Source organism: Mytilus edulis, chromosome 1 (genome assembly GCF_963676685.1).
Source record: "Mytilus edulis chromosome 1, xbMytEdul2.2, whole genome shotgun sequence".
Lineage (NCBI taxonomy): Eukaryota > Metazoa > Mollusca > Bivalvia > Mytilida > Mytilidae > Mytilus > Mytilus edulis.
In genome coordinates, this window is record NC_092344.1 from 115827180 (window position 1) to 115844372 (window position 17193).

The 17193-nt window shown below is 31.1% G+C and overlaps 1 protein-coding gene across 1 annotated transcript in view; it reads left to right on the plus strand.

Moving 5' to 3' along the window:
* The first annotated feature begins 7573 nt into the window (after positions 1-7573).
* Positions 7574-17193, plus strand: part of LOC139501387 (pyrokinin-1 receptor-like) — a 35349-nt gene continuing 25729 nt past the window's right edge. Inside the window, exon 1 of the mRNA XM_071290436.1 lies at positions 7574-8071. The gene's annotated coding sequence lies outside the window, so the exon portion shown is untranslated. The remainder of the gene's footprint in view (positions 8072-17193) is intronic.

The following is a 17193-nucleotide window of genomic DNA, read 5'->3' on the forward strand; positions in this document are numbered from 1 at the left end:
ATTTTTTTAAGATAGTAGGCTAGAAATATAACACAAAAATGGTAAAAATCTAGTCATATTTTCTCTTTCTATGGCAGGTTTTTGACAATTGATAATTTGTCAGTTGATAAAACTTGCATTTTCCCCATATGTTCTATTTTTTATCATGTAGGCCATGGGTCCGTGTAACACTTATCAATTCAAAGTTTTAAAAAGTTTTGAAATTTTAGATTTTTGGAATTTTGATGAAAATCGATAAATTGTTTCTGATTCTGTATGCAGATGACACAGCTCTTTTGGCAGAGTCAAAAAAATGACTTACAAAAGCAGCTTGACTCTTTGTATAACTATTGTGAACTTTGGAAATTGAAGGTTAATGTAAATAAAAGCAAAATTGTAGTTTTTTCAAAAGGTAGACCATTATCAAATTTAGAATTTAAATATAATAATACTGTTTTAGAAATTGTAAATGAGTACCTTGGTGTTATTTTTTCTAGAACAGGAAGTTTTTCTAAGGCAAAAAAGGCACAAACAGAAAAAGCCACACACGCTATGTACGATGTTATCCGAAAAGGTCGAAAACATAATTTATCTATAGAATGCCAACTCGATCTTTTCGATAAAATTGTCAAGCCAATTTTATTGTATGGAAGTGAAGTTTGGGGAGTCGGCAATAATTCTATTATTGAAAGGGTCCACCTTAAATTCTGTAAAATTTTGTTAAATGTAAAGAAGTCAACGCCAGATTTCATGATTTATGGAGAACTTGGAAGATATCCTTTGGAAATTGATATCAAATTGCGGATTTTAAATTACTGGTCGAAACTTATGTGTGGAAAGCAAGAAAAACTTCCTGTTATTTTGTATAAATATGCATATAAAAAGTATGGGATGAACATTCCATGGCTTAATAATATAAAATCTATTCTAGATAGTTGTGGACCGTCATATGTTTGGAATGCACAGTACTTTGTTAGTAATACATGGTTATATCATAAGGTTAAAGTTAGTGTTGTAGACCAATTCAAACATAATTGGCACTCTATCTTATTAGAATCGCCAAAAGCTATTAATTATCGTCTATTCAAAGATAATGCTGAAAGAGAAAACTATTTTAAGATCCTAGATGATAAAAATATTATTACTTTTTGTAGATTCAGGATACTCAGTCACAAACTTCCTATTGAAACTGGAAGGTGGAAAAATGTACCTAGAGAAAATCGAAATTGTAAACTATGTAATTCAGGAGATATTGGGGATGAATTCCACTATATTTTTAAATGTTCGAAATTTAATCATGATAGAGAAAAGTTTTTGAAACCATATTATCTAAATAGACCAAACATATTGAAATTTCATGATTTGATGAATACTAGAAACATCAGTATGCTGAATCATTTGTGCAAATTTATCAGACTGATTAATAAACAGCTGGACTCTTAGGGGAAACATTGTTTAATAACTTTTTATATAATATTGTATACATGCATAATGCGTTTTTTTATATTACATGTAGCTGGAAATATTTTTTCCAGTTGTAGATCATACATTTGTATTAATTCTGACTATATGTTATATTATTAATTGTTTATATCTCTGTACCATGGATTTTGGTTTATGAGAATAAAGATATATAAAAAATGAAAACAAAATATAAAAGTTACGACCGAAGCGCTGGATCTACCTTCTTCAGGAACGCTCAAAGCTGAACAAAGCAACAATTTATAAAGAACAAAAATAGTTGATTAAAACGTTAAAGATGATCGTTAATTCAAAATGCACATGGAATGATATATGCATCTGCCGACATGATTGTAGAAAGCTAACCATACTATTTGACCTAATGTGAGTTAGTCAGTTTTTACTGTTACTCCTAAAATATGGGTTCTGGGAAAACCAGCAAGTAAAATGGATAATTATCAGAGCTTGGTATCGTGTTTTAAAATGAATTCTCTTCTTTTGAGAGATATTTATTTTGTCATCCGATTTTTCACCGCTTACAACTGTCTACTTGTGGTTGTATTTTATACATAAACTTTAAAGTATCAGTTTATTTCATTTCTTTTTGTTTCGTTTCGTTCCGCTTTTATTTCGTTTCGCAGTTTACAGGTACCCCTCTTTTCGCCCCATTTTTATTTTTGATATTTTAATAAAAAAAAATAAAAATCAAACTTTCAAAAAGTGAAATAATCAAAATTGAACGTTAGGTTTAGTATTCTTAAAGTTTGATCAAATTTCTAAACTATCAAATTTAAAAACCATATTTAGTATTTTAATTCTTTGGTTAAAATTTCAAAATTTCAAAACTTTTCCACAATTTGGAATTTTGATATTTTAAAACTTTGATCAAAATTCCAAAAATCTAAAATTTGATTTTTTTTCAAAACTTTGAATTGATTAGTGTTACACGGACCGCCAATGACCAGCTTGCCATCGGGCACCTTTTATAAGTAGATACTCCAATGATGATTGTGGTCAATTTATTTGAATTTTGTCCAGTTGTTTCATATGAGAAGATTTTTGTAAAAGTGAAAAGACGACGGACTTCAAGTGATGAGAAATGCTCACTTGGTCAGGAAATCACCCATTTCTGTATTAACCGAGTAATTCATATGTGACAAAATGCACACAAAGCACACACATATGCTAAATCCATCCACATTCTTTACATGGTTTTCTGAAGAATGAAGTTTACAATCCGGTGTTATTCATTTGAGAAATGATTCCGCGCTTCATACAAAATGTGCGTCGGTCAACACTTTCACACCCCAATAGAATTTCAAAAAGAAGCATTTGGTTCTTATAATTATATTTTTATGCTTACAAGACTCATTTTTTTTTATTTTTATCAAGTATTGTTTATATTTACGAGTGCACTTTTCTGCGAAAGCACTTGTCGTCACGAATGTAACATTTCATTTTGATATGAAGGTTAATTTTTGCATGACGCAAAATTGTTGTTAACCAATCAAACTGACGAATTTTCGTGAATGCTTTACGTTGAGATGTAGTTGTTTACATCATTGTCGTCTTGTCTTTGGTGGATAGTTGTCTTTGGTGGATAGTCATCTTTTGGAAATCATATCACATCTCTTTTAAAAACATTTCTAAAATTTCAATGTACTAAAAAAACATGAAGACCACATTCATGTCAAAGACCTGAAATAATAAAACATCTAGTTATAAAAATTACGTAATGATTTTTATAATTTCTATTCAAATACAATAAATGCTATTTTTGAATGTGGATTTCAAGATTGGTATCTTTTTTGAAGGACAAAGAAAAAATTGTCAATCTGTCGACATAATAAAATGATTTAACAAGACATTGATAAGTTTAACAAAAGCTACAACAACAGTAAGTTAGTTCTCGTTTTAATTATTGAAATAGTCGGTTTTCTCTTCAAATCAGTGATATGCATTTAATTGATTTAATTGCAAAACTTAACCATTTGTATTATTTGCTATATTGACTGACAGCATGATATTTACGCTGCAATGAATAATTATACACATGAATTAAGACGACCGAACTGGATTGCTATTACTAGTATTCAGTATCAACACGAACATAAATGTTTATTTTATCAATAATACAACTAGATATGATATTTTGACTTTTGGCTTTTTCTACAACATGAGCATTAGGAGACCGTTTTACTGTTTACAAATGTTTTATTTTTTTGAAAAACTAAGGCTTTTCTACCGCAGGCATAGATTATCTTAGCTGTATTTGGCAAAATTTTTATGAATTTTGGTCCTCAATGCTCTTCAACTTCGTAGTTTATTTGGCCTTTTTAACTTTTTTAGATTCGAGCGTCACTGATGAGTCTTTTGTAGACGAAACGCGCGCCTGGTGTATATACTAAATTTAGTCCTGGTATCTATGATGAGTTTATTTCTAAATTTCTAAATTAGAACATTTAACTTATAAATTTGCCACTTAATATCTGTTTTCTTATTTAAGTATTGATAATGTGTTTTTCAGTTAGTAATTGGTTGCTATAGAAGGTTCTAAGATAAAACCAGCTAAGAAAAGGTATTCGTTCCTTTACTAGTAATACCAGAACAAATGACCATGCAACAAACATACTGAAACCAACAATACAGAACACGAGATGACCATATTAAAGAATACTTTTAGTTACTGAAATAAAAAATACAGAAAAGAAGATGACCATATAAAAGTATACTTTTTGTTACTGAAATCAACAATACAGAAATGAGATGAACAATATTAAATAATACTTTTAGTTACTGAAATCAACAATACAGAAAATAAGATGACCATATTAAACATGCTTTCAGTTACTGAAATCAACAATACAAAACATGAGATGACCATATTAAAGAATGCCTTCAGTAATAAAAATCAACAATATAGAACATGAGATGAACCATATAATAAAGAATGCTTTCAGTTGTTTCTAAAATCAACAATTAGTCTTAATCTGTTATCATAAAATCATGCATGGCGTCCTACAGGGAAATAGCCGAAGAGTAGGTTTTAATATGTCACGATAAAAAGTGTGGGTAAACAAAAACACTATCTTGAGCAATGCAAAAACTCAATTTGTTCATAAAATTACAAATCCAGAAAGTATAAAAGAGTCTTGCCTCAAACAATCAATTACATTTATGGAAGGAAATTGCCGCAATAATTCTGTGCATTCCATATAGTAGTTTAAACATATTTGATTGCTAAGTACACACATGTATTGTTCAGTTAATAAACCCACATTATACCGGTTATACGCCTGCATCAGCAAACGATATATATTAGAAGAATAAAAATGTAAAACACATATGAAAAAGAATCCAGATCTCCATGATTAGTTCACCTTCACTGCAACTGTTTTTCGAATGCACATCAGCCTAAGTTTGTCTTTATGGATAGTGGATACATTGGAGAAAATACAGGCTACGCCATATCTTTAACTAGAGAGTACTAATGCGCCCTGTCCGCCAACAAAAATGAGATAGAAACAGACAAGAAGTGATGTAGAAATGGCAACACTTTGCGTATAATTGCGCTACTCTATTGATTCCACCACTAGTCAAATGACTATCATTCCCAGCATATTCATGAGCAGTGTACATATACAGTTTTATTTTTTAATTGGTGCAGTTGTATGCTTTTATTCCGTTAGCACATTTAATAAACGTGAGGAAGAAAATAGATTGACACTAAAGGAGCATTGATGCAAATGAGTTATATCTACCACACATGATACCATTTTTCAGCGGAAAAGGAAAAACGCCGAAAGAAATGTCATGAACTTAAAAGCAAATAATCCATCAGTTAGTTTTGAAATGAATAATTCTATATTGTTTGTGAAATCGTGTTTGAATGTAATACGATGTCCCTTGAGGTGCGTAGAGGAATTCCATAGGCTTAGCATATTGCCAAATCCAATTCAATTTATTTGAATGTAATTATTTTTAAATCAATTAAATTGATCAACCATCGAAGAAAACGATTCTGATTTCTTCAATTCAAATAGTATTTGTCGTTGAGACTATTCATAAGAAAAATGTTTTGATCTCAATATTCTCCATGTAATCTCGATTTGTGGAATACATAACTAGAACATAAAAGATCTACAATAAAAATTACCATAGATAAAACCCACTCAACTCTATAATAGCGTAAAGATAACAAGAATACAAGCAAAGAAGATTGATATTTTGCCTTATTTGCAGAGCAATTATAAATTGTAAATTTGTATAGACTAGACATCCAAATTTAAAGCTATTCTGCATGGGCACAAAAGCACAAACATATCTCAGATTCCCGAAGCGATAACAAATATATATTGATAAACTTACTTAAAATGTTAATCATTCAAATTTTGAAGATTTATCAAAACATAAATACTTCCTGGCACCACAGCGTCCTACCAGATACAGAAAGATATATGATCGTACACAATGCCAAGAGAAAATCTGTACACATATTTCATTATAGAAAAATACAAAATTGACAGAACATATAAGAATACAAATATTTGACCAGTAATTTTTTATTTTATTTTATGAATTCCTTTGAACACTTGGTTTTGCAAACATTGGAGAAATGTTGCCATGCAGGACATGTTTAATGCTTTAAAAATAAGAATGCCAAGATAGTTATATTGTGATTGCAAACTTCGTTTTTTTTTTAATTTTGTTGTTGACATTTTAAAGTACTGTCTTCAAATTGTGCAGGGCGAGTGTCTAGTTCTTGGTTGGATTAAACCCCTTCCGACATCTCATTGAGTCTTTATGTGACTTACTAGAAGGCAAAGTTTCTACCACATTTACTTTTTTCCAAAGGCAGTCCATTTTCCCTTATTTGTTTCTCGTCCTAACCATACATGAAATATTTGCCACTGAAACAATCAATCAATTAATCATCACTCTGGTCTGATTATTTCTTTAAACTGGAATCATGGTCATCAAATAATCGTTGTCTTAAGCGATCTGCTATCGAAAATCGACAAAAGGAAAGCATAAATATCTCACCGACAGACAGGGTATGGCACAGATTGGGAAATGTTTTCAATCAAAAAGATAAAAATTATAGTCAATCTTTTATCACCTTTTATAACTTGCTGCCGTCCTTTAATTTTCAGGAGTCGATATTTCGATATTGATTTATGGATTTATAACACTTATTGTAAAGCTACCAATCGAAAAAGATACCAATTCGGATGAAATAAAAGACATCTGTATTTGCTGTATACGTTAAATGTGGCTTGAAATATTGATAAAGGAAAAAGCCACTAGTTCGACCATTTGAATTTACAATTAATGTACTTAATTTTCAAAACTTGTTGGGGTATTTGCTTTATGTCTTCAAATTACTTGCAGTTTATACAAACTGACAGTAGCCTGATTTTTATACCTTTGTCAGTTATATATAAATTTAGCCACGGTTTTATCAAAAAATAAAATACTGCAAGAATATTGAAGTTCAATGTACTTCTAACGTAACCCCGTTCAAGGAATCATATAACACCAGTGTTATAGTTAGAGACTGTATTTGTATTTTTGAGTTGGTTTGTCATTGTCAAGGTTACCGATGTACTCTTATGCGATCGTGACGATTAAGAGCTTGACATAAATTAATGTACAGACATTTGTCCCGAATAATCTAGTCGATATAGAGGGCACTGAATTATTCGAGTTAACAGACACCTGCTTATTGTTTGAAACTGTTAATCATGAGTTGTATCGTTCTGTTGCTGTTTCATCGTTGTTTACCGGTGTACCCATACGTTAAACAAATGATAAATGCCATATATCATTTTTCATAATATGAACATCATTAAACGATCAAATGTATTTTTCTTTCATTAAGGTATGATAAGTGAAGTTTTAATTTCAAGGTAAATGTAAAATATAATGAATACAAGCTTAACAGTTTCAATAAAGCTAAATGCTTTTATAATGGGAAATTATGTTTTGAATATTATCTTTATTATTGTTAGATCTAGGAATAAAAAAAGTTAAGTACCATCCTAGGTTTATAATTGACGTATGAAATAATAAATTTGTATAGCACACTCCGTAACAACCTTCTTTAGATGTTAAATGCCTTGATGCATACATTAGAAGTGGAAATGATAGAAGTACTTCTACAAGTTAGCCATACGTTACAACGCACAATTGGATTTCAATAAGCGCTGTATCTAACATCGCAACAATACTTGTATAAATCTCAGACAAAATCTTCATTGATGAAGTTTTATATGAATCAACTGATTTCAGAACCTATATTTCATTAAACGTCAATAAATCATATTTGATATTTAGTCATAAACATAGAAAAACATATTTGAGTTTCCAGTGGAATTAATTCTTTATCGCTGATATGAAAATTTAGTTGTTTTTAAGTCGTGTATAAATCAAGTTTACGCAAGAAGGCTTGCTGGTAATATAGTGATGTTTATCAGGCGATCTATTGGTGGTAAAGAAGAAATTGAAGTTTTTGACGTCAAAGTTAACTAGCATGTCAATCTTGATTCACTGTACCAGTTATATGTGATTTTAACAGAGAAAATGTCATAATTTCTCAGGTGTGCAAAAATTGGCGTTTATTCATTTTCAGGTAAGAGTTTATAAATTATAATACAATTTATCCAAATATTAAGGAAACTGTTTCGTCCGTATTCTCTTTTCACAATCATTCAAAATATCTAAAACATAACCAAATATTAGGGAAATTATTTCATCCGTTTTCCCTTTTCAAAATTTTTAAATATATGAATCAAAATATCTAAAACAATTGCTTTAGAAAAAAACTTTGACTTTTTGGAAGTAAAACACTCGGCATCACAAGAATTACTACACAAAAAGAATAAAAATACTGGAATTGATTATTTTCACATTCACAGGAATCAGATCTAATAACGTTAAAAATATAAGTTTTACTGTACCAGATGCGTATTTCGACAACTAATGCATATCTTCATTGTTGACAGAGACCAATATATTCTAAATACTCCAACAAAAAAGTTGAAGACTTAATATAACGAAAAAAAGGACCAAAGTAAAGTAAATACCGAGCAATGAATCGGAGCTATGCACAAGGGAGGTAATTCTTTAATTTTTAATTATTTTCATAGTTTTAGAACAGAATATTTAAATAAAAAAATGTCCGAATTCTCATCCCTGTACGGAAGAACTCATGTTCAGCGCTAGTAATACCATCGTGGACCAATTTCACAAGCAATGGTAGAAATTCAGTGGTATAGTAATAACGATAAACAGCACCAATTTTACTGCACCAGATGCGCAATTATAAATTACTGTTAACACTGAACACAGAAAAACTAAATGAGTCGGAACGACACGAATATCTCCCGTCTGCTGCCAATTTCCAGGCCCGTAAAGTTGCATGTAGGTTATAAGGGGACTGTTGGCATGGGACCACATTGGTAATACAACTATATCGGTCACCGAGTGGTGCAGGGCAAAAATCAATAATGGGTATACACTTGTCCTTTGTTGAAAACAATGGTTTAATTTCTGTAATGCGTAACTCTTATCTAATGTTTGCAATTCCGCGAACAACGAAAGCATAAGAAAGTAGTTCTTAAATTTTAACATCGTCTTTGCTATCATATAAAAATTATGAACGGGTGGAGTGGCAGTGTTCCGCGTATCAAATCTCATGAATATAACAGAAATAATTTCCGTCGTAAACTTTTTTTTATTTCTTTTAATCAAGTTGCATAATTCTCTCTTATACACCAAGTGCTGAACGTTTGGCTGACTAGTACACAAAAGGACACAATGAGGACACACACAAAATATCTTCAGAGACATGTTATGTCTGAGTTACCTTTGAGCTGGGAACAGTATATCTAACATAATATATATGTTCCTGCTTTGAGTAACAATGAAATAGCATTTTTTTTATGAACTTAAAAGGCATACAAGTTTAATTCCGGTCTATTGATGGTAATGGATAATATTAATATGGACACACCAATATAACATAATTCACCAAAGATATTTTACAACAATTCCACACCGAAATAAATAAAATCAAAATAGTTTTAGCCTATACCTTGTTGATTGATTGATTGCTTATTTGTTAAAGCCCCTTTTATCATTAATGGCTATATCTTGGTGGTCAGTTTTTATTGTTAAAGGAGACCAGAGTGCCGTCGGTAGGAATTCAAAAGTAACAATAGTCGATTAAGATTGGAGTCGAACGCACCTGTCAATTCGACGTAGTGTTGACATTAGTTTGACTACTATCACTTTGTATAGGAACTGATCAAATGTTCTCGCAAAAATACATACTTTATCAAACAGAATGCACCTTTAAATGTATATCAAGACAAAGGATAATTCAGAAAACAAACAGTTATTGTCATTTTTAATCGGTTAGATTGTTAAAGACTTTTGAATAAGGTATTGTTCTATGTGGCTTCTATGGAACTACAATAAATTGTAACAATGTACTCTCTGCAAGGGAAGAATTAATCACAGTCAGCAAGCTTAATCAAGAAAATTTAATAACAAAATTAGTCTTACACCACTACCAAAAGACCTGATAAATCATAGTATATCAATTGAATACCTATTATTGAAAATCAAATACACAGGAACTTATTCAGTTCAGTTCTTGGCAACTTAAAGATTAAGATTAAACTTTATTAATTTGGTTTGCTTTGATGGATTTGCCATCATCCGGAAACGCCAAAAACTCAAAATTAAAAAAAATTCAAAGAGAATATGTCCTAATCCGTCTAAATTAAAACTTGCATGACGGAGTTGGGATTTAAAATTTCTGAGAATATCGTTTTTCATTAAAGAAGAATTTAATCTCATCCTGTCAGAATAATTGCGAGCTGATTTAATTTAATTTAATGTTTTTTTGCTCATTGTTGACGACCATCTCTTAGTTGTATATTTCTATATAATTTGACCTTTTGGAGGGTTGTTTCATTAACAATCATACTCCATCTTCCCTTTTTATATTGTTAAATCTTAGTTGATAAACACATTACTTGAACTAATTTAGAAATATTTGTTGTCGTTTTATTTTGTTCTCCACAATCACTACATCTAATGTAATGATAAACAATTATATTTGTAAGCGATATAGCTTATCACTTTTTCACTTTCCCTACCCCATATTATGTGTGTTAACTTATTATAGTATTTTTATACATTACAGCCAAATCATTATTATGCCTAAATATTTCTTAAAACGTTAAGCAAACAAAATTCAATCTATCAATCAATCTTGTAGTTATGTGTGTTGTTGGGTTGCAGACTTGCTGTCTCATTAACATATACAGTACGTCGTTATATTCGTGCAGTAGAGAATATACATTCTTCAATAAGTATTATATCAGACTATTACATGAAAGGTAATCTTCTAGATACTGCCAAGTTTGCAGGGGATATGATTTCTGAATAATGCAAAATAAGTCATAAGATAACTTCTTAAGCACTGTTGTCACTTATTTCCCAGTGAAGACCCAATTTTGCAATGATCTTTTGTTTTGTAAACATTCCTTTTCTAAACTATGATTTGATAACTCCCGTCGAAGCCAAACCAAACTCAAGTCAAATAGGGTGTGACCAAGTTCGTCAAAAGTTTCCATCAAAGATTTTATTGACTGTTGTCATTATCAAAAATCCTTTAAAATCTTTGGACTAGCTTTGGTAATAACAATGGACTTCTAGTTCATGTTTTGGGGTAAAGTTTGACGTCCATTTTCACTGAACTAATACACGTTTTTGTTTGGGGGCCTGCTGATGCCTTTCTCCGGGTGCGGAATTTTTCGCTGCGTTGAAGACCAATTAGGGGCATTCGGCTGTTTTCTGTTTTTTTTTGTCGGGTTATTGTCTCTTTGACATTTTCCATTTCCATTTTCAATATTATTTTAGAGTTGATAATAAGATTAATTCAATTGAACAACGGACCACTTGTGTCTAGAAAACATTGTATGTGTGTATGTGCCTGTTCCAAGTCAGGAGCCTGTAATTCAGTCGTTGTCGTTTGTTTATGCGTTACATATTTGTTTTTTGTTATTTTTTTGTACCCAAATAAGGCTGTTAGTTTTCTCGTTTGAGTTGTTTTACATTTGTCATTTCGGGGCCTTTTATAGCTGACTATGCGGTATTGGCGTTGCTCATTGTTGAAGACCATACGGTAACCTATAGTTGTTAATTTCTGTGTCATTTGGTCTCTTGTGGAGAGTTGTCTCATTGGCAATCATATACCACATCTCTTTTTTATATTGGGATAATTCTAAATACTATCAAACACCTGTCATTAACACCATAAAGGAAAACAAAAATAAACAAAATACTAGTAAATAACTAGAGGCAACAATGGTTCACGAATGTTTTGTTTTACGAAAGACAGAAGATTTGTTTTATATTTTCAAAATATATTGGTTTTATACATGGATAATTAAAAAATTTCTCCTACTTGTTTTGCCAACATCTGTTTGGCACAAGTTTTCAAAAAAACAGTTTTCGCCAAAACATACATACACACACAGGTTGATGCAAAATTAATTAGCATGCAATTTTATGGTAAATTTTGTACGCATGTTTTAAATTACATTTTCTTTTGCGGGATTCTCTAATGAGTTTGCTGGTTATTTCGGTTAGAAGTCAAGCATGTTTGCCTTTTCCGTTAATTTCCTCTACAAATGTTATATAATAACTTTATATATAATATGTTTCATATGTATATCAATGCCATTAATTGTGTTTCATTAATTGTTATTACTTTGAAAACCTTTTATCTGTTTTACAGATACCTCGAAACTCATTTATATTATCAAACATTAGTGTACTAAATCTATTTGATTTCAAAAGTCTAAAGAAAATATTATTAGATCAACTATCAGTCTCGATCATAAAATGCTTAGCTTGACTTGTACAGTTTGATCTCACAATAGTACAAATATTTGAAATATGATGACTTTTATACTTTTAAGTCTTAATATGTTCATATAACTAAGATCATGCAAGAAATGATACATCCCTCCGCCTCGTACTATACTTTTGAGTCTCTTGCTGCACCACCTAACAGTGGTGATGTGCTCTTTGATCATTTGGATATGTTTGTATTATTTCACTTCTGTCCTTGTCAGTTTTAAATCATGATTTGTAAAAACATCGACATTGATATTCATTAATTTCATATTTCCAAAGCCTTATAGGGTTTCAGTGATGTATTGCCCAAGCTAGATAGTTTTTAGTTTTGTCTGTTATTTTCATGATCATGTGTTTTACTGAATGTAATAGTTTCCATGTGAATCAGTCGCTCCAAAATTCTTCTAGTATCTTTAGGGATCAGTCTTTTTATAATATTCAAGGTACAAAAAAGACACAATTCATCTGTGCTTGAAAGAACGTTTACTTGACACTAAAAATAACAGTTCTCTCAGTGCATGATAAAAAGCATCCGCAAATGAAATAGGAAAACACTTCTCTCGTCGTCTGAATATGAAAAGATTTTTTTTTAATTATTGCACATGACAATAGAGACACTCTACTTTCCGAAAATGACAGAGAAAATACACCTTCGTTATGTTTTAGGATATGTACATTCAGGAAATAATACGAATTTCTGAACATTGCAAAAATCGCAACGAAATACCAGTTTTCGTCTCCTGTGTGTAAACTTTAACCATTTTCATCTTCCTCTTACAAAATAAGAAAAATTCTATGGCACAAAGCCGTGTATTGAGATCGTGCTGAACATGCTTTTTGGCGTTATACGTAAATAAATAAATTTGGTGTTTTTACTGTCTTCTGATTGGTTAAAATTATTAGTTTTATTTTCAATGTTCTCAATTTTGATGTCGACACGCCCACTCTGACGTTGTGTATTCATACGCCAACATGTGTGTACGTTGTTATTGTTAATATAAATAATATAAAAAGTTCTTTGAGCCTTATCTTTGATAGAAATTTATTTATAATGAATGGCAATAATTTATTTTGATTTTATTGAACCATAAAACTATTTTTCGCGGATTATTCAATGTGAAGAGTCAAAAATTAGTTTTATGGTTCAATAAATTCAAAATAGATAATAGCCATTCATTAAACAACATTCAATCAATCGTATGGCATGCCACACTTTCTATCTGTAAATACAACTGGAAGTAAGTCGTCTTTAAAGCAACCTCTTATCTTTTTTTTGCATATTAACAACCCCTAAAATACAATTTTCTCTTTTTATATATTTTACTACGCGATCAACTTTCTCTTATATTTAGAACGAAAACACTTCCTCTTTACGTTAAAGCAAAAGAATCACTTCCTTCCATTCTGTGCCTTGTATATTGAGCATATCCTCTGTTGTATATATGTTCTGGTGTTTTTTTTAATTTGTACATGGTATGGGATTTTCAATAAGTCTTCATTTTTTGTGAATAGAAATAGTACAAAGTTTGATAAAAATAGCTTTCTGTAAATTCGATTACCGATACTCCTTTGTCGGTGAGTCTGTCTATTGTTTTATGATAGTGAGAATTGTTTCACATTTTTCATGCCAGGACCTTTTATAGCTGGCTTTATGGTATAGGTGTTTTTCATTGTTGAAGACTGAACTGTGACCTATACATGAAGTTTATCTTCGACATTTGAACTCTGGTGGATAGTTCCCTTCTTTCCAATCTTAATTATTTGTATATATATATATATATACAACTCGTCTAAACATCAACCCAACAATGTTAGATCTGTAAATTTGCTTTCGCAAATATATATATATATATATATATATATATATATATGTTATTTTCCGTTTACATGATACAGAAGTCACACTACACACGACACTGGAATCATAAGTGTAGATGAACAATTTAAACGGGAAACTCCACACTAAAATTTACGACAAAAGAGACGATTTTTCGTTCCCTATTGTTAATTTTCCATTTTTAGATGGTGATATTCCTTTGGCAACATCTGACGGTGTTTATATTTCACAACTTGTTCTTTATGCCAGTGTCTGTTGTGACGTTTTTGATTTTAAGGAACGCAACCTATGTATTACTGGTAAATTATTAAACCAGGGATATCGTTACCATAAATTACTTAAAACCTTTACTAAATTTTTCCATAGATATACAGATTTGATTTTGAAGTTTGGTTGTACCTGTAGAAAATTTATTTCAAACGGGATAGCACATCCTCATTTTTACGGAAATGATGTTAACCGTGCCCGGAAATTTAGAAATGATCCATGTAAACTTGTCGCTCCTTTTAATAAACTTATTCTGAAAGGTTACCTATTCAACACTGTAATAAGATCATTGAATATTATTTATATTGGTATAAATATTGATTTTGTTATCAGTAAATTAAAAGCTAACTAAATATTACTAGTATGTTATATGCATATACAAATGCATGGCTCTACAATCTGTCGATACCTGTAACTTGACATTGCACAAGGTCATGTTTTTCTCTGGCTGTTTATGACGTCTTTACACTAAATCCATTGGATGTTGGATGTGTATGGATTGATAGTTATGTCTTAGATGCATGATTGTTTTAGTTGTTAGTGGCTTTGAACTAGCTGTCAGATTACTGCGAGTACTCTCAAATCTGTTCATTGTGTCTTTTTGTGTCGAGATGTATAAGTATCGGGTCACGTCCACTTGTATTTTTGTCCATCTGATGAGTTAAGCCTTTTTCAACTGATTTTTATAGTTCGCTCTTATGTTGTACTGTTATAACACTGTCCCAGGTAAGGGGGTTGGATCCCGCTAACATGTTTAACCCCGCCACATTATTTATGTATGTGCCTGTCCTATGTCAGGAGCCTGTAATTCGGTGGTTGTCGTTTGTTTATGTGATACATATTTGTTTTTCGTTCATTTTTTTTTACATAAATAAGGCCGTTAGTTTCTCGTTTGAATCGTTTTAGTGTCTTGTCGGGGCCTTTTATAGCTGACTATGCGGTATGCCGGGCTTTGCTCATTGTCGAAGGCCGTTCGGTGACATATAGTTGTTAATGTCTGGGTCATTTTGGTCTTTTGTGGATAGTTGTCTCATTGGCAATCATACCACATCTTCTTTTTTTATAATTAGTGATTTCCCCTCCTAAACATGATTTTATAACAACAGACACAATCCCTCAATTGAGTACAAGATAAAAACGAATCAATAAGGAATAACTAAGGTATAGTTGTTACATGCACTGCAAATTTAACAACAAGTTGCAAATTTTTGCATGTTTAACAGTTATTCACAGTCCCTTACAAACCTAATCAGTTATTGATACAGACTTTGTAAAATAGAGGTCTATAAAGGTAGTCCTTGGGATATTTGTGAAATTCGCATAGGGATAGTTTTGAATTCTGTGTTAAAATCACACACACTATTAACAGCTATCGTAACTATGAATGCAACAGATAACACAGATAAAATATTTTGTATGCGATTGCAACACCAATTGAGAAGCAGAGACAACCGTAGCGACGAACAAAAATCTGTTGTACACGGCATCAAAACAACTGTCTCAATTTAGCAAATGCTCACCAACTTCGTACTTATTTGGCCTTTTTAACTTTTGTGATTCGAGTATCACTGACGAATCTTTTGAAGACGAAAAGCGCGTCTGGCGTACACAATTACAAGCCTAGTATCTATAATAAGTTTATTGTTTACAACCTCATCATTTGGTTTCTGGTGGATAGTTGTTTCATTGGAAATCATAACACATCTTCTTTGATGAGTTTTTTAATGGTAATTGGGAACATAGATCCTATTGTATAGCCGCAATGAACTACGGTAATAGGATGAATATAACAAAGGAACTCTCTCTCTCTGTCTTTAAAATGCCTGACGTGATGCACTCTGCTATAAGAAACAATTAAGAAACTTTATCAGTATCTCTTAACTACTTCGTTTCTTTTAGATATATTTAAATAAATTTAGGATTGACACGTTTACATTATGTTTTGTATATCAGTATAATGTGGCTATGATATCTTTAAGTTTTCATCAGCCATCTCTTAGATCCTCTTGTGTTGTATGTAAAATCAAGTCCGCACGTACTGCACAACTTTTTCTCCCACTGTTATCTAACAATGTTGAACGGTTGAGAGAGACTTCTTATATAAACAGTAAGTGCACTGGTGTTTGATTTACTCAATTGAGAAATTGTAAAAATAATCGACTGACAAAGTGTTTAAGTTAAACCTCTTTTTATTATTATGTTCCCTAAATAATTGTGCATGGCAACATCTTCAAAGGTAATTTTAGAACCTAAAATAACATTCAGAAATTAAAAATATAGTCGTAGGGTGACGTCTAGAAATCTATTTTTGGTTAACCTGTGTTTTTTTTAAGTTTCTCTTTCTTTAGAATTTACCCTATATTTCATTTTGTTTATATCATTATGTATATACATGTGAGATGCCCTTGAACGAAGGTGTATCATTTAAACGTACTCAGATCATTTCATGCATTTATTTGCTTGAAATATTGGAGTTATTAGTTATAAGCTAGAGCTTTATAGCATAACATCCGGATGTTATATCAGATGCTGCGGAAGGATAACAATATCCTGTTTTGTGCATGCGTTTCTTGTCGTTTATCATCATAGTACTGTAGAGGCTGGTAAAAATTATTATTCAGATTAATATTTCAAGATGAAAGTCGTTCAACAAACATGAACTGCATGAACCATATAATGATTCATATCTGCTATGAAAAATGATATATTCGTCT